The sequence below is a fragment of the Cyprinus carpio genome, chromosome A4 (genome assembly GCF_018340385.1).
Source record: "Cyprinus carpio isolate SPL01 chromosome A4, ASM1834038v1, whole genome shotgun sequence".
Classification (NCBI taxonomy): domain Eukaryota; kingdom Metazoa; phylum Chordata; class Actinopteri; order Cypriniformes; family Cyprinidae; genus Cyprinus; species Cyprinus carpio.
In genome coordinates, this window is record NC_056575.1 from 28,233,809 (window position 1) to 28,252,559 (window position 18,751).

Genomic DNA, 18,751 nt, shown 5'->3' on the forward strand with positions numbered 1-18,751 from the left:
GACAATGCATTTGCCAAATTTGATTATTTTTTCATTTTCAGAAATCATGAGATAATTATGATTATTTTATTGAGCCCTAATTTTTAAGAGTAAGAAATAACTACATCTGTAGTTAAAATATATGTACTGTAGAAAAAACATGGGTTATTTTGTAATGGTTCTACTGCAAATGCTGTTTTTGCATTTTGCAATTACTATGGTTTTCTACAAACATTATAGATAAATCATGGTTACTGCAGTAAAATCATGGTTAATTTTATTGTTACTATGGTTTTACTATAAAAACCATTGTTAAACCATGGTTATTTTTGTAGTTACTATGGTTTTACTACAAAAATAGTTAAACCATGGTTACTACAAGAAAACCATGGTTAATTTTCTTAAGGGTGTGTACTAGCTGAATGTTTATTCAAAAAAAAAAAAAAAAAAAAAAACCCATACCAGTTTGTCTACTTTTTTGGCACACACCAGTGATTTGACAAATACACTTTCACATTATAATCATTGCAGATAGTACCTGCTCCACCAATAGTCTAAATATCCAAGTTATCGTTTATTTAATCTTTGATCAATTATCAACCCTTCTGGTGTCAGAAAACCCTTCTGGTGCCAGCGAACAGTTAGCAACCTACAAACCAATGTACTCACAATATAAGAAACATTTGCTGAAGGGTGGACACTGTTATGAGATAATCAGAGACTCCAAACTCTGATAAATGTGTGTAGTAAGAAAAGACATGTAGCAATAATCAGCCCTATTTATCACTGAAATGACTAAATATTTTGTAATATGTGATCATGAAAACATTCATGGGGAATGAAGGAACTGTAAATCTGGACACAGTTTTCTGGCCTACAGTGTAGTAGTGAGCAGTATCACTGCTTTGCACTTGTATTCTTTGAGTGCTTGTATGAGACTGACATCTAGTGGACATTTTTATTATCTGTGACTTTACAGACTGGGAGGCAAACTTCATTTTGCACACGTCACTCAAACACAGGACCAGGAAAACAGGACACTCCTCAGTTCAGGGAAACTGAAACTTAAGTGCAGTTGAGCTGTTGCTGTGTGTTTGTGTCTCTGTATTCTTGCAGTAAAATGGCAGAAGCCAGATTTTCTCAGGATGAGTTCATGTGTCCAGTGTGTCTGGATCTCCTGAAGGATCCAGTAACCATCCAGTGTGGACACAGTTACTGTAAGAGCTGCATTACAGATCACTGGAATCAGGAGGATCGGAAGAAAGTCTACAGCTGTCCTCAGTGCAGACAGACCTTCAGTCCAAGACCTGCTTTAGCTAAAAACACTATTCTGGCTGAAATGGTGGTAAAACTGAAGAAGACTAAACTTCCTGCTGACTGTGACGCTGGAGCTGGAGATGTGCAGTGTGACGTCTGCACTGGAAGAAAATACAAAGCCGTCAAGTCCTGTCTGAATTGTCAGGAATCATACTGTCAAACTCATTTTGATCATCATGAGGAGTTTCATTCACGTAAGCCACACAATGTGACAGAAGCCACTGGACGACTGCAGGAGATGATCTGCCAGAAACATGAGAAGCTCCTTGAGGTTTTCTGTCGCACTGATCAGAAATGTATATGTGTGCTGTGTATAGATGAACATAAAAACCACAACACTGTATCAGCTGCTGCACAGAGGACAGAAAAACAGGTATGATTGAACCAGTAGTTCAAAAAAAAAAAAAAAATGACACTTTTTTCCTGAGGATCAAAAGGGAAGATATTCTAAAGAATGTCTTGTTTTCTATACATTGAAAGTCAACAGGGTTCAAAACATTCAATCTACATAAAAGGACATTATGGTATCATAAAGTTTATTCATACAACTCTGGAGCAATACAATCACTTTGTGAAATGAACAGTGAAATTTCAGTAGTTATTCACTCTTAAATCCAATTATTTTGGCATGTTTAGTCATGTGATGATGTTGACTCGTGTGATTTGGCCTCGGGAAACAGAGACATTACAGAGTTTGGAACAACATGAGAATGAGTAAATGATGACAGAATTCCAACTTTTGGGTGAACTATCCCTATAAATTATTGATAAAATAATGGTGGCACTTATGATTGAACCTATGACCTTAGTACGCAAAATCTTTAACCCCTCGGTCTCACCACTTCACCAATAGAGGATTCTTAGCAACTGTTTACATTATGATTTAGTGATTGTAGTTGTGTGTCACATTTCCCGTTATTGGTTTGTCCTAAATGTGTTCCATTGTCCAATGTCTTCGACGTTCCAGCAGAAAATCCAGCAGAGAGAGAAAGATCTCCAGCAGCTGAGAGAGGCTGTGGAGTCTCATAAAGTGAGTCTGGAGAAGAAGAGAAGTTTAATAATCTCAGGACTCTTGTCTTTCAGTCCCACTGAAGTCCACTGTGATTGTGATGTGTGTCTAACAGCGCTCTGCACAGACAGCAGTGGAAGACAGTGAGAGGAACTTTTACTGAACTCATCCGCTCCATTGAGAGAAGACGCTCTGAGGTGATACAACTGATCAGAGATCAGGAAAAGACTGCAGTGAGTCAGGCTGAAGAACAACTGGAGCGACTGGAGCAGGAGATCAATGATCTGAGGAGAAGAAACACTGAACTGGAGCAGCTTTCACACACACAGGATCACATCCAGTTTCTGCAGGTAACAGATCTAGAAGAACAGGATCATAGTGGACTTGAGCCAGATTCTGCTATGATGTGACTCACAGAGAAGCATTTCATGAGAGCATTGTTATTATATAATCATGGAAGCTATATATAGCTACCAAACACCACTTGTTTCACCAACAGTACAAAACTAATATATCCTAATATATTTAATATATTACCTATATTATCTTTCAGATTTCTTATTGCATGGTGAAATCAGTGAACTCAATAGTACCAAGAAACATTTATCAAGTCTTGATCACACACACACACACACACTATATAAAAAAAAAAAAAACACACACACATGGATGGATGAAAGAATGTACAGCATTTGATGCTGTAAAAGTGCTGGATTTAGGTGATGCTAAAGAAAAGTCAAAACAACTAGTCACACAAATCTGATAGTAGTGCAGGTTATTGGGTTTAAGTGTGGAGGTGATGAGTTTTGATTTCCGTTTTCTGTAGAGTTTCCAGTCTCTCTCAACACCTCCTGAATCTACAGACAAAAATGATATTCCCTTCACGTCTGTCTTCTCTTTTGATGGAGTAATAGAATCTGTCCATCAGCTGAGAGACAAACTGGAAGAGTTTTCCAAAGAGGAGCTCAAAAAGATCTCAAACAGAGGTAAAGTCCTGGAGATTCATCTGCTCTCAGAAATGAGTCCTCCGTCATCTCATATCATGGAGAACATCATATTAGAAGTATCTTATAATTCAAAGGTCTTCAACCCTGCTCCTGGGGGACCCACTGTCCTGTAGAATTTAGCTCCAGTCCTAATCAAATATACCTGAAGCAGCTATTCAGTTTCTCTCTTGACATGATATTTACACTGTTTATGTCTGTTTTTCACAGTCATATTTGGCAATGTTGTTTGCAGGACTAGGAAACACTTCCTACAATGTAAGTCACAAGCAGAAACACTCACATAGGCTACATTCACACTGCAGGAAAATCTGCTCAACAACCAATTTTTTTTGTTTTACGACAGCACAAACCACATGGAATCTGATCATTTTGATTCTGATTTGGGCCACTTTCATGTGTGGTCCTGAATCTGATTCAGGTCAGATGTCTGATTTGGGCCACTTTCATGTGTGGTCCTGAATCTGATTAATTGAGCAATAATGCTTGCAGTGGGAATGCCAGTCTCAGTGTGAAAGAAAACATGAAACAAGAGTTTTATAACTGATCATGTAAATGATGATTTGCACAAAAAACTCTGGTACTGAGGCACTGCTGTGCTGATACACTGAATGTGAAGATTTCAGTTACATTAATAGATCAAAGACATTCATTATTCCTTATTGTTTTGTGTTTTATCTTCATCAGATTCCCATCAGCTCACTTTGGATTCAAACACAATAAATAAACATCTCCGTCTGTCTGAGAGGAACAGAGTAATTTCTGGTACTCTCACAGAGCAGAAGTATCCTGATCATCCAGACAGATTTGATGGATATAATCTTCAGGTGTTGTGTAGAGAGAGAGTGTGTGTGGACGCTGTTACTGGGAGCTGCAGTGGAGTGGGATGTTTTGGTGTGGACATATCAGTATCATATAAGAACATCAGAAAGAAGGGATGGGGCGATGAATGTTGGTTAGGACGTAATGATCAGTCGTGGAGTTTGTTCTGCTCTCCTGACAGTTACTCATTCAGACACAATAACATACAGACTGATCTTCCTGTGAAGCCAATCAGAAGCTGTCATAGAATAGGAGTGTTTGTGGATCACAGTGCAGGAACTCTGTCCTTCTACAGTGTCTCTCACACAATGAGCCTCATCCACACAGAACAGAGCACATTCACTCAGCCGCTCTATCCTGGGTTTTATGTTTTTTATTGGATCATCAGTGAAACTGTGTGATGTATCAGAATAGATTGTAGCCCTAATACGTTTTTTTTAAGCTGATGCTTAGAAATGTTTATACATATACTTTTTTGGAAAATGGGCAAAGTTTTTTTTTTTTTATTTTATGGTACAAGGTTTTCCTATATTTTCCCATTAATTACATCATAACAACAAAAAGTTTAAATTAATAAATATTTAAAAAAAATAAAACATTCAAATTAAATTATTAATTACTAACGAAATTATATTTTACTTGCTTACCAGCATGTCATGTGACCAGTGATGCTGTCAGATATCAGAAAACCAAAGTCAAAATGGACACATACATTGTATGTACCAATAAAAGAAAATTTAGAAATGAAAGAAAAGAAAAATAAAACCAGTATGTGAAAGCATCAAAGCGAGAAAAACAGCGTACAGTGAGGACCACATAACCACCACATTTACATTTACATGCACAGCTGGTGCTAATTCCAAGACTTTTGGAATTTGGTTTTAAGAGTTTAATTGAATAACCAATGACAGACAAAGCAGAATCCCAATAAAAGACATTCATCTGAAAGGGGGAAAAATATCCTGTGACTTATTTACATACGTATACAGTAGATGGCCATCCAAAACGTTGGTTCTACCGCCGCACGCACCGCCGCATCTGCAAAGTGCATTTGCAGCTTTTGACCGCTGAGTGGCGCTTTAATCACAAGTTTTCAAACAAGCACATCAAAGCACATTTTCACAAATAGACATTAGCTTTGCCTCTCTGATGTGTTATATTTGACTGCAGTCGGGGAAAATGAAAGGAAAACACTTTAGGCTAGTTAAAATATTTAATATTCACAGATGAAAGTTTAGTCCTTATGAAGATATGTGCGTTTCTTAGAACGAATTCAAGCAGGATAAATGTCAAGCCTGTGAGCCTGTGCTTATATTTTCTCTACACCATATTTTAGATTTGACACATTTTAATAGTGTGCAGTATTATTTATATAATATGAATTATGTGTTATATTATTTAAAAGAAATTGTGGTTTACTTTGCATCCGAGCATTAAAAGTGGTAGCTATTGTGAGCTAGGCTTGCGTGTTTTATAAATTATTTTTCTTTATTTTAGTAAAACGTAAGGCACTGTATAATTTCACTCCCATTATTTAGGCCTAGTTAAAACAAGAAATGAACATTAAATTAAACCTGCACGATTTAACTAAATCACTGAAACTCTAAAGAATGGACGGATTAATAAAACGTCCTCATGATTAAACTCAAGTTCTCTCATTATAATCAACAAAGTGCACACGATGTAAAAAAGAGCTTCATTAATTGACAACTTCAGTTATTTTAAATGGAGTCGTCTTTACTTTCTTTCATATAATTTAAGTAAAGTAAAAAAAAAAAAAATTGCATCCGCATTTAAATGCAGGTTTGTATAATATTCCATAAAATATCAGAGTGCATGATTTGCTTGGCGCGCATGATGCTGAGTGCACGTGCAGCATTTATTCTTATTTGTCTACATATTTTATCTTCATTATAAATCTTGTTTGGTTTTATTTTGGATAATTGCATGTAAAAAAATGATTTACTTTGTAGTGCATATGCAAAATGTGAATTATTATTCATATTCAAGTGTTTGTGCGAAAATTATTACACGTGCAGGACAGGGAGGCGCCCTCTCGGTCACGTGATTTTTTTCCTGATAATGAAATAACTGAAAATTGTGGTGTCTCACACACGAGGAATATATCTACAGAAAGCTTGAAATGTCTTTTAAATGAATCAGTTCAAAACGAAAGCATTATGTAATCTGTGAAGGTTGTATTTCTCTCTAAAGGCCGCGTTCATGTGGAGAGAGCCAGCACTGTGAATTTCATCTTGCAGCCGACAAGAAAACATTTGTTTATTAATAAATAATTAAAATGTCTCCTTTTTCACATTTATTGGGCTACTTCTGCCTGTGCTTTGGGGCAAACTTAATGCTTGAGCGCGGAATATATTAAGGCTCATTGTGGATTATAGATGTAGGCTAAATTTAATATAAACCTGCGATTAGTTGAATAATGACAAATGAACGACTAGTAACTAGAAAAATCTTACGTGGGAGGCAGATCTATTAAATACCCTCTAGACATCTCTGTTAAAGTTTTTAAAGAATTTTATACACGTTTGCACAGGAACAACACGTAATTGAGAGATGTCTTAACACTGATTTTTCCTCTGAAACACAAAAACGAAAATTGAAGTAAAATTGATATTTTATGTTTTGAGAATGGCCAGCCCTTCTCTGCATATATTGTGCTTCTGGTTTGTGCATTTTGTCATCACATAAAGTCTACAAAATATATAAAAACTCTTGTGTTTTTGTCACGTCTGAAAAAAAAGCCTATACAACATGTTCATAAACGAATACTTTACTGATGTCTGGACTCTGTTTGGGATTTAGAAAAACTTCAATATATTGTTCATTAATAGGCTACATTCTGTGAAAATTTATATTTCACACTCTAAAAAATATTGTATGGACGCAACAAAATAAAACGGTCGACGCTCCACTCAGGGCTCGTGGTTATGATTGGGCTCAACCCTCCCCCGCGCGTTTGAGACACGCTGCCCAGCAGAGTATGAGCAGTGCGTGTTATTCTGACTGAAGCGAGGAGAGGATTTTTTAAAAGTCAGGAGCGTCGTGGTTTTCACTCGCTCCAGCACCGCTCCATCACGAGTACAATTCATGCCAACAGCCCGTAATATAACTGCATATTTAGCAAGAATTCACATGATAAACATATTTAGCTATAGCTTGATACACATAGTCTCTCCGATCAGAAGACTATAATGACGGCAATAGTCGAGCGTTACAGGCTAGTTCTCAAGGAGTTTGTCTTCCTTTTACTGATTATTTTCGGGTTAAAGCGTGATTTAAACAGATACAGCACATTCACACGTAATCGCTGTCGCAATAATGCATTCAAACAAATGTAATTTTACCAGTGCTGCTTCATCTGTAACTGATTTTGAAATCTGTAAGAAATGCATCAATCTGTAGATAAAATAACTAGAAAATGTACTGTTATTTTCATCACAAACAAAATTTGCACAGCAGAAAGCAGCAATTATACCTTTTAATGCCGACAATTTTATTAGTTTGGCTTTTGGTAGGAAAAAAAGTTTGCACACAATAGCCTAATCCCATTTGAAACTCTCCTGTTATTTTATTTATTTATTTATTTAATTGTTTTTTATAGGCTACGTTATGAACATAACATTTCAACTTTATCCATGGAGCGAGTGCGGAGCGGTGTTTCTGGCATCAGTGAACGCGGAGCGGAGTGATTATTAAATGCTCGGAGCGCGGAGGGAAATTGTTGCTGCTCCACTCCGCACATACTCTCTGCTGCCGGCTCACATAGGCCTATTCACCCTATATGAACAAGACCGTCCGGTGTAGACACGGTTAGACAGTGTCTGCTATATTTACAAATAATTGATATAAGAAATAAAAATAAATACATAACCTAAACCAGCGGCATAACGAGATAAAAATATAGACTAGAAAATATATTTACACTTGCTCTGTCCTACGTCTATGACACTGACTCACTGCGGAGCTGCCAGTTTTAAGCTGAACAGCTCTTAAACGCCACGTGGATGGTTAGATGCATGAGGGCTAGTATTAAAAAAAAAAAAATTAATAAATAAAATAAAAGGTCTTTCCAGCATTAAGGTAATAACATTACTGCTTTTTTTAATCATCTTGTTTCAATTATAAATTTGACTGGTAAATGATAAAGAAATATATTAAAACTTGGCAAAAAAAATCGATTTAAATCATAAATCGGATTTTTTTGTGAAAAAAATCGGGGGTTTTTTTTAGGCCATCGCCCAGCCCCAATGCAACAGTTTTTTTTTAATTTTTTTTAGTTAAGGCAACTTCCTCTGAAATTAAGTTATAATAACTAATAAACTTTATTGCGCTATACAGTAGTCAACATTTGAAGTGGATCAAACCTTTCTTTAACCCTCTGGAGTCTAAGGGTATTTTTTGGGGCCTGGAGAAGTTTTGTCATGTCCTGACATTTGTGCTTTTTTCAGTTTATTATAAAATATCTAAATGGCTAAAGTCTAATCTCACTGTAATCAGCACAAACTGGGCTATAATAATATGTGAGCAGCATGTATGTACATGATTGTGTTTTTGAGAAAAAAAATGTTATGCGTGGTTAGTGAAAAACTAAAAATGTTAAATCACTTGAATAAGGCAATAAAACACATACAGAAAATTGGTTCCCGGGACTTTTGAGAACTGGAGCTTGTAGCCTAGAATTTTTTTTCTAAATGATGTGAAAATCATCTTGTTTACTCACTTACAGAAAACAATATATTGATTTAAATTTTCTAAGACACTTTTTGTTGGTAAACTCATATGCGAGTAGGCGTCAATTATCATGAATTCACACCTGAGAAGACAAAGGCCTGCATAATGAGCTGTATAATGAGCCATTCAGTCAGCTGTGTCACTGAGAGGGATGAGTTACAAGAAAGAATGTGAGGACAAAATAAATGTATATAATTTTATGTTTGTAGTTTATTTAGAATATATTTAATTATCCCACAACATAATTTAATATTCAGATGTGAGTGCTGTTAAACAGTTTATTAGGAACAATCAAAGCTGACTTTCAAACTGAATTTTTAGCATCATTACTCCAGTCACACAATCCTTCAGAAATCCTTTTAACAATCTTATTTTCTATAAAAAAACATTTATTGTTATTATTATCATTATTATTAATGTAGAAAAGAGCTGAGAATATTTTTTTATAGGTTTTTTTGGGGGGATAAATTGAAAGAACAGCATTGTTTATTACATTTATTATTGTTACATTTATATTATTTACATCAAGCTTTTTGAATGGTATAGTAGTGTATATTGTTATTGAAACTTCATAATATTTCACTTAATTATACATTAAGTCAGGAATTATAGTTTGGAAAAAGTCTTTGGAAAAAGTCTAACTAGTAAAATGTTTACACGTTATGTGAAAACTAGTACAAGTATATAAATAAATAAAAAGAGACTTACTCATGTTTATGATCTCTGCTGAATAAAGTGCTTCATTCTTTTTTTCTGAGGAAATCCAAATCTCTAATCCTCAACCACATCACATCTTTTTGGGGTGAATTATGTCTTATTCCTCTCATTGTGAAGCAAACAGTAAAATAAAAAAAAACTTGAAGAACAATCTCGCTGCGTTGTCTTCTGTTGTGTGGGCGTATTCAAAAGCCGCGCGCTTCAGTGAAACATTTGAATCTCAAAAGCGCTCTCGGAGCGGGGGGCGTGGTCGCATTAGAAGATAATGAAGGGAGACGTGAAAAACGGAACGGTTGTTTTCATATGGATTACTTTATCACATAATATTTGTTTTCAGCAGCACTCGTTTAGTTTAAAAGTAGACATGTCAGGCTTTCTTTAGATATCTCTCTCATGTCTCTGTGTTGAGTTTTCACTGAGCTACAGTTCATTTTAATGACGCATTTGTAACTGAAGATCAGCGCAGACAAAGGCTGCAGACAGCACTCCTTGTTTGTTATCTTTATTTTATAAGTGCACAAAGTTTTGTTATTATTATGTCTGTATCCAAAAAAAAGTAGACCCTTTACAGATTCGATTGATGTATTGCTCTATCTGTACGATCAAAACTGAAAGTGTCATTTAAGTTCTTTTCGGGGTTATCAGGAGCAAATACCCCAAAACGCGTACACGCGTTAATCGACTCCAGAGGGTTCTCCAAAGTTGTTTTAAAACCAAAACTGAAATCTCTGAAGCTGCCGGCTAATTTGACCACAATTAAGCTGCAGTTTAGTATTGATGGTTTACCACTATTCCGAAGCAGCAAAACTCAGTTCTGGCCCATTTTAGCTACCATTAATGTTGATTACAGAAAATCGCCATTCCTTGTCGGCCTTTTCTGTGGCTTTACCAAACCAAAGAGTGTCTTTGAGTTCTTGGGCCCATTTATTGAAGACCTTAGTGGCATTCTAAAAAATGGCATTGTTCACAATGGACAGCAGATTCTGGCAGAAGTGTGCTCATTTATATGCGACGCCCCAGCACGAGCTTTTATTAAAAATGTAAAAAGCCACAATGGTTATTCAGGTTGCGACAAGTGTTTTCAAGTGGGTGAATGGCACAACAAGATGACATATCCGGAAACAAATGTTAGATTGAGGACAGACACAGACTTCAACTCTATGACTGATGATGAACACCACTTAAACCAAACACTGTCCCCACTAGCTAGTCTGGTCAAAATGGTGACAATGTTCCCATTAGATTACATGCACTTGTGCTGTCTTGGGGTAACCAGGAAGTTGCTATATATTTGGATGAGGGGCAAATCTCTGGCAACTAGGTTATCAAGTTAATCAATCGAAGAGATATCCGTTAAATTGAAGGGACTAGGACCTTTACACTCCCTCTGAGTTCAGTCGAAAACCCAGGCACCTCTCTGAAATAGATCGGTGGAAGGCGACAGAGCTTCGATATTTCATGCTTTATGCTGGCCCAGTAGTCCTGAAAAATAGCATTGCCCTTGAAATTTATGAAAACTTTATGTTACTTTCTGTGGCCATGCATCTGCTGTTGTCTCCTGGAACATCAGAGGAAATGATTGATTGCGCTCAGGGATTGTTGACTTCCTTCGTAACTCACTTTGGTCAGCTATATGGAAAAGGTGAAATCACCTACAATGTCCATCAGCTGACACACTTGGGCATCAGAATACCGTCTGTTTGGTCCCTTGGACAACATATCTGCATTTCCTTACGAGAATTATTTAGCGCAACTAAAGCACCTATTGCGCAAGCCTCACTTGCCTTTACAGCAAGTAGTAAAAAGGCTCTCAGAATCACCTGCACCGAACTTGGACACAGTGAAGAAAGGACAAAAATTCATGCATCCTCATTATGGTGGTCCATTGATCTCTTCATTAAGCTGTGGGGACCAGTTCTGTAAGCTTGTTACAGAAAAGTACACAATATCATCTAGGTCTGGGGATAACTATTTTCAAATTGTAGATGACATTGCCGTTGTTGAAAACATTGTCAGGGTAGGTCAGGAGACTTACATAATTTTTCGCAAGTTTTACCAAAAAAGAGTCCTATGGCCAGTATCCCTTTCCGTCTGAAAACATTGGGGTATACACAGTTTGGGGGTTGTGCAAGAATGTCGGGTGTGACTAGGCTTCAGCACATCGGCCAAAGTACATAATTTATCCAGACAAAACCAAGTTCATCGCCATTCCCATCATTCATACCAATTAAATTTTTTCCAAAATTTCCAAATCAGTTCATATAATCAGTTTATGCAGTCAGTTCATCAGTTTATAAATAAGTTTTTTTTCCCTTGCTTTTTTTCTATAGTCTTTGTAATCCCCTGCAATAAAAAAATGACCACATGGTGCGTTGTTCAGTTCAGCAGTGGGGCAACTGAAATTGTGCCAAACTCATGGGTTGAAGGAGATAAAGTCTTCTGGCCCCCATACCCTCCTAAGGACTCTATTAGGCTGAATGCAGCCATCCTGAATAGAGAGCAGCCTGGTCAGGGATGGCACACATACCAGCCTATCCGTCTCCTCATAACTCGTGGTGGGTGTTCTGGTATAAGATTTGTGGTATAAGAATCTGAACATACCCCTGTCTGACATAATTTCTCCTGACTCTGACTGTACTTGACTGTTTTTCCATGTTTGTAGATAGTCATGATGAGGCAGCGAGGAGCCTGGACAGATATCTCAATAAAGATTGTGACATCACTGACATCCAGTCTGAGGAGGAGAGCCACCATGCCCTGAAAAGAAAAAAGAAGGTAATAATGAATGTCCAATTTCCAGTTGCACACATTTGCGCAGATGGCGAAAATGAATGTCACCCACCCCTCCCATTCGTGTGCAAGCTTAGTTTTCACTCACGGTCGAGCTGTTATCACGTGTCTGCCAATCAAAGATTAAAGGGATAGTTAACTTTGAAATTACATTTTGGTATGTTTTAGGTTACCTCAAGGGCATCCAAGATGTAGGTGTCTTTGTTTCCACAGTAGTTTCAATTTTTATATTCAAATTTTATATGTATATGTGTGTGTGTGTGTGTATATAGTATGAGTTTTTAAAAGAAGCAATTTTTGGCTTCAGTTTCGGTTTTCGGCCAAGTGCATCCTAAATTTTCGGTTTCTGCCCAGAATTTTCATTTCGGTGCATCACTAGTTTCAACTGTGACCGTATGACTCGATCAACTTACACTAGTAAGGCCCGTACTCAAGACCCCAATTTTGAAGCCTCCCGATAACAGGCTTCCAACTAAATGAAAAGGACAAGCAGAGACCAAACCACAAGCTACAATTTTATTTCTCAATTAAAACAACTTGATCTCAACATCAATAAAAAAAAAACACGATATTCCAAAAGATCAAGGCAAATTTGGTTTCTCATTTAGTGAGTTCACATAGGTCAACCACCCTTGCACTGGCCAAACACACACGAAGAAAGGAAATCTAATACACAAAGAAAGGTTCACAAAAACAGATAGACTTAACAAGGAGGTTTCTTTCTTTGGAATTATGTCTTGACATAACACATTTCACTGCTCCATAATAAAACAAAATACAAAAAAAAACACTTCAGACCAATCAAAACCAAAAGTACAATAAATTTAAACCCACTCCACATCAACCAAATAAACCAAAACCAGAAAGAAACAAAAATAAATAAACCACAATCTCAACTACGTAATGGAGCAGCATCAATGTGAAACAAGACAAAGAAATTCAACCAACCCAAATAATATAAACGAAATAAATTGGTTAATAAACAAAACCTAATAAATAAAATACAATGAAGCAACTTGAACTGAAACAAAGTCAATTTCAATCAAACTCCATTGCACACACACTTAAACAAAATACACAAAAACAAACAAACATGATGGAGTTACCAGCGAACACCAGGCGAGATTGTATAATTACGTAACCGTTACGTAACTGCAACGTAATCTGGTGACCAAAGTTTCGTCGTGGCGACGTAACTTGGCAACCGGAAAAGTGAAAGGTGCCTATACGTCGCCACAACGTAACTTTGTAACGTTGCCAGTTGGTAACTACGACGTCGTGGCAACCTTGTGGATCTATAGTCGTGTGTTGGTAACCAGTTCGTCATTTTAATTCTTAATCTATATGGGCGGACGTGGCTAATTTAACTTGTCCTCATTTGCCCAAAAAACTATTTATGAAAGACACGAATTTGATTAATTCATGTTGTTTATTACAGGTATAGATAAATCACAAATAACAAAACGGTAAACAGGTTTTTAAACATGTAAATGAACAGGTTTCTAATCATGTAAATGAACAAAGAAGGTTTTCTTCAGAAGCTTGAACACCGAACCATTTACTCCTCCACATCTACTCCTCCGTCCACTCCTCTACATGTCCCTAAAACAAGAAAAATGAAATGAAAGAAAGAAAGGGTGAGTGTTTACCCCATTTAACATTAAAATACACAGGGCAATTAGCACTGAAAGCAGAAAAGAAATCAGTATTAAGCAGATCGTTTTGTGTAAAAATCGCCCACTTTAAAACACCGTCACAAAAGTTAATTTGTGGCAAGGTATAAAGGAAACTTTGTGTGTGTGTGTGTGTGTGTCACAACGTAACCGTTTAATCAGTTCACGACGAATAGTTATTTTATGTATGTTTGGGTATTTAAAACCCCGAATTATTGTTTTAGAAACAAACTAGTATTTTTATTATTATTATTTTAGTAAATATATATTCATTGCAAAAGTAGACTTATGTGCATGAGTATGGCCAAAATATATATAATAAAATATAATATAATAATATTATATACATAATTGGCTGAAAGACCTTAGCAACACTGAAATTAATCGCTGATTGGTTGGCGCAGGAGATGGCGCTGATGATTAACCTAGCTGTTGAACGTTTTATTTCAAATTGTCTGTAAATGCGGCGATTATATATTTTTTTAGCATCTAGACTCACAATCAGTGTAAATGCGGCGATTATATATTATCTATATCGATAAATACATTTCTAGCGTCATCAATTGCCAAAGTGCAATAAGTTTGGCACAAATTGCATGGTTTTGTTGTGTGTAGATGATATGTAAATTCAAGTTGTTTCTAATTTTTACAGATGTAAGATCTATGTGCTTTTTAAAAAGTGCATGTTGTCAATTTCATGTGTAATTTTTAGCAGGTTAAATAAATAGATTATTTAATGTATGATGACAGATTTTCACGTGTTCGTGCACATTGTTATATGTAAGTTAATCGTCAGTGTTTTTTTTTTTTCTGTTTGGCTTTTAATTACAGAACAGTCTCTGATTTTCATACCTCGACACTTTTATTTATGTGCGCCGGCGCATGTTTAAGAGTCTCTGCTATTTAAACTTTCTATCTCCTTCTCCCCAAGACCAGCTTTCCATTTCATGACGGCATCTGGAATTAAACAGAGGTCACAGCCGTTACAGTATGTAAGTGCCAGAACTTTGTTCGTGCTTGTTTTATGAGTGTTTATTCATATGTTCAATTGTGTATAAATTAAATAGAAATGTCAAGTGTATAATTTAAATACAATGTATACACTTATAATTTCATTAATCATACTACTTTGTCATACTATAAAAAATCATACTAATTAAAGTATCTTTACAGAAAGTATTCCAATGTCAAAATTTACATTTTTAATTTCAGTTAAAAAAAAAAAGTAAAGAAAAGTTGTGAAAAATGTGGAAAAGGACTTGTAGAAAGTCAAGAAAATCTGTAGCTTTATAATTAAATTTTCAAATTTGTAGCACATTTGTCTCTGTTCATAAACAAATCATTCTGACTTACGTTGTGATAAACTTTACATATTGTTTTATAATTAGAGCCAGCTTCTTTCGCTTCCCATGCAGGCTGTAGTGGCTCCATACATTGTTATTGGCTACTGCGCGCATTACCCTCCTTACAAACTCCCCTGGACTGGCCCCACTAATAAGGCTGAGATGGTGTGTCTGGAAGAAAACACCATTTGTTGGCATGCAGGTAACCAAAGGAAATAGTATATCCATTATGCTGTAAAATGTTATACCAGTTTCATTATAGGAAACGTATTTTGCCATTTGCAAAATTATGGAAAATGGATACCAAATATTTGTCCTATCATTTACTCACCCTCAAGTTGTTGTAAACATTCATTAATTTTTTTTCCTCTGATGGATCTAAGGCAAGATATTTTGAAGAATGTTGGTAATGAATCAGTTGCTGTTCCGTGTTGACTTCCATAGTAGAAAAAAATACTGTGGAAGTCAGTGGGGGCCAGAAACTGTTTGGTTACCAACATTCTTAAAAATATCCTGTTTTGTGTTCAGCACAGGAAAGAAACTCATACAGGTTCTGAACAAGTTGAGGGTGAGGCAGTGATGACATAATTTTCATTTTGCGGTCACTTTAACAGAAATGGGCTTTTGATTTACAGTAGCTTCTTGTTATTACAGAAGAAGATTCTGTGGCCTTGAATTCTGGAATGTTTTTTTATTAGTTTAATTAGGGGGTGTTGTTATCTTCATTCGCGCGTGAAATTAACAACAACAGACGCGAATTCGCGTCATGGGAGGGGCTTCTGCCAGTTGAGTTCACGCAGCATTGTGATTTCAACCTCCATTTTTATTCGGATAGTTTTCAAAATATTACTGTTATCGTGTCATGAAAGTTAGTTTTAAAAGTATTTCAGGCGAGAATGTAGTTGTTTTAAACTCAAATATGCGGTTTATTTATAAAAACAGCGTCCATTAAAAAAAGTGTTTTGCCGATTTAGGAGACGAGCTCCATGCGATCAGCGGGAGCTCAGTGATCATGTATCCGCCTAGAGCAGTCTCAACTCGGCTAGTCCTTCTGACATTTGCCGCTGGATCTGATGTCTCTTTGGTGGTTTCAAGATAAAATATAATTCACTTTCTTCCAAGCAAGATCTAATTTTATTCCTGTTTCTGTAGAAGTATGAAGAAGTATCATATAGCTCCGGGTATCCACATACAGCGATGATGACTGTCCTCCATTGTTGTTTCGGATTTTCCCTCCGCTTGCTACGTCGTAATCACGTCACTACTAGAGCAAGCTCCTGATTGGTTAACGCGGCGCGAAATTTCGCCAAAGTTCAGATTTTTCAACTAGCGCGTTTCGTGCGAATCGCGCGTTTCGCGAGTCAAACGCCCGAAACGCTCAATTCGCGCCGCGTCATTCGCGCGAAAACGCCGCCGCAGGTTGTCTATTCGCGTCTTTGCATTGACTTAACATTGAAATCACTCGAGCGCCAGACGCTCTATTCGCGTCTGGTGTGAACGCACCATAACAGGTAGATGTAAAATTTATTTAATAATAGTTTGCCTAATCCTAAGAAAAAAAATGATAATAGTATTGATTTAAAATCTGCAAAGAAAAAGTTGGATCATTTTATTTTTATTGTTTCTGATTTAAGTTGGCACCCACCACTTTCTTTCTAAATTCAGGGTCCTTAAGGTGGTTCTCAAGGTCCTCCAATTCCTCCTTGCACTGAGCTGTCTTGAGGTCCAAGAAATCATCCTCCCTTTGACGACCCTGGTTCCTCCGCAGTAAAAGTAGAATTTCCCTCTGGGAGGCCGCCAGGCTGTCTACTTTCTGCAGCAGCACCTGCAGTGTTTCTGCAATAAAGGTTTTTCTTTAAATAATTGAAGGATTGAAAAAAGGTAACTTATTTTAATTTTAAATATTAACAGAATAATTTACCAACAAAAAAAAAATTAATTAACCTAAGGGTTAGAGGTAGAGGTCCCATTAACCACGGGACCCGACAAGATTCTTGTGATGCGAGATTAAATTCCCAAGTAAAACGCGGCAGCAGTCAATAACTTTGGTGTAATTTGAGAGCGGTTTGGTCTAACAATATCTTTTTCCCGACATCCTTTCAGAACAGCATATCTGCGCTTTATTCTTGTTGACCACAGGTTGCATCCTGCACTCAGGACTGTTATGCATGCGCTGCACGCATGAACCAGTGCTTTCTGCGGCAGATTTTACATGCGGGGTCAGCATGTGCATAATAGTGTTCAGTGACAGAGCGGTTACAAGGATGGAGCAAAGTGTGGATGTGCTGTCCTTGAAGGACATTTAAGACGTTTACGTTTATATTATATATATATATATATATATATATATATATATATATATATATATATCTATAATATTATATATAATATATATATATATAGGCTATAATAATTGACAGATGTTGTATATATTTATTTATTTTCTGGTGACACTTTACTTACCAATTTAGTATTTTGACAAGATGAATAAAAAATAGCTAATAGGCTATATTTGTATATTTGTAATAGGCTTTTTTTCCTACTGTGTTAAGACACAAAATATGTTTAACATTCTAGTTAGAGGTAAACGCATTTGTGTACATTTTGTATTTTTTTATCACATTTAAACACATTTGCTATCTTGTATCTTTTACCTTTGAGGTCTTTTGGCACTGAAAAATCTTGTGGAGGCCTTGTCCATGGTTGTCTCTCTGCTGAAAAGGTAGCATCACAATTCTGTTAGACAATTATGCAGACATATGCAGGCAAGTTTGTTTTTTTTCCTTAAGTTTTTCTCTTATAGTATTGAAAGTTTTTGAATTCAAAATTTATTTAGTTGAAAAACAGCAAGTTCTTCTGCAAGTTTAAACCCTTTCCAATAGTGACTATATAATTGATATCCATATCCTTTCACTGTGAATGAAATTGCAAAAAAGTGAAAACATTGTTGAGCAAGAAGGCAAAATGATACATTAAACTTTTGTTTTCTGGGAAGCCTGCATTTTATGTAGCTTAAGAAGAACATAACTAATTGAACAAATGCGATTTAAAGGGATAGTTCACCTAAAATGAAAATTATCCCATGATTTACTTACCCTTTAGCCATCCTAGGTGTAATATGACTTTCTCCTTTCGAACAAACACAGTCAAGAGTTATATTAAAAAATAATATATATAATGGTAGTGAATGGGGTGTTGGATTTTGTAGCCCATCCATCATAAAGGTACTCCACGTGGCTTCAGGGGTGGTTAATAGAATCCTTCTGAAGTGAAGCATTAAGTTTTTGTAAGAAAATATCCATATTTAAAAACTTTATAAAATCTTCTAAATTAGCTTTCAGCAAA

The 18,751-nt window shown here is 36.2% G+C and overlaps 1 long non-coding RNA gene and 1 pseudogene across 1 annotated transcript; both read left to right on the forward strand.

The window, feature by feature from the left end:
• Positions 1-895: 895 nt before the first annotated feature.
• Positions 896-5,102, forward strand: LOC122141706 (annotated as a pseudogene).
• Positions 5,103-13,630: 8,528 nt separating this feature from the next.
• On the forward strand, positions 13,631-15,609 carry LOC122141738. Its single transcript, XR_006158055.1, has 4 exons — positions 13,631-13,701; positions 13,889-14,027; positions 14,995-15,055; positions 15,479-15,609. It is a non-coding gene; the product is annotated as an uncharacterized LOC122141738 (long non-coding RNA).
• The last annotated feature ends 3,142 nt before the right edge of the window (positions 15,610-18,751 follow it).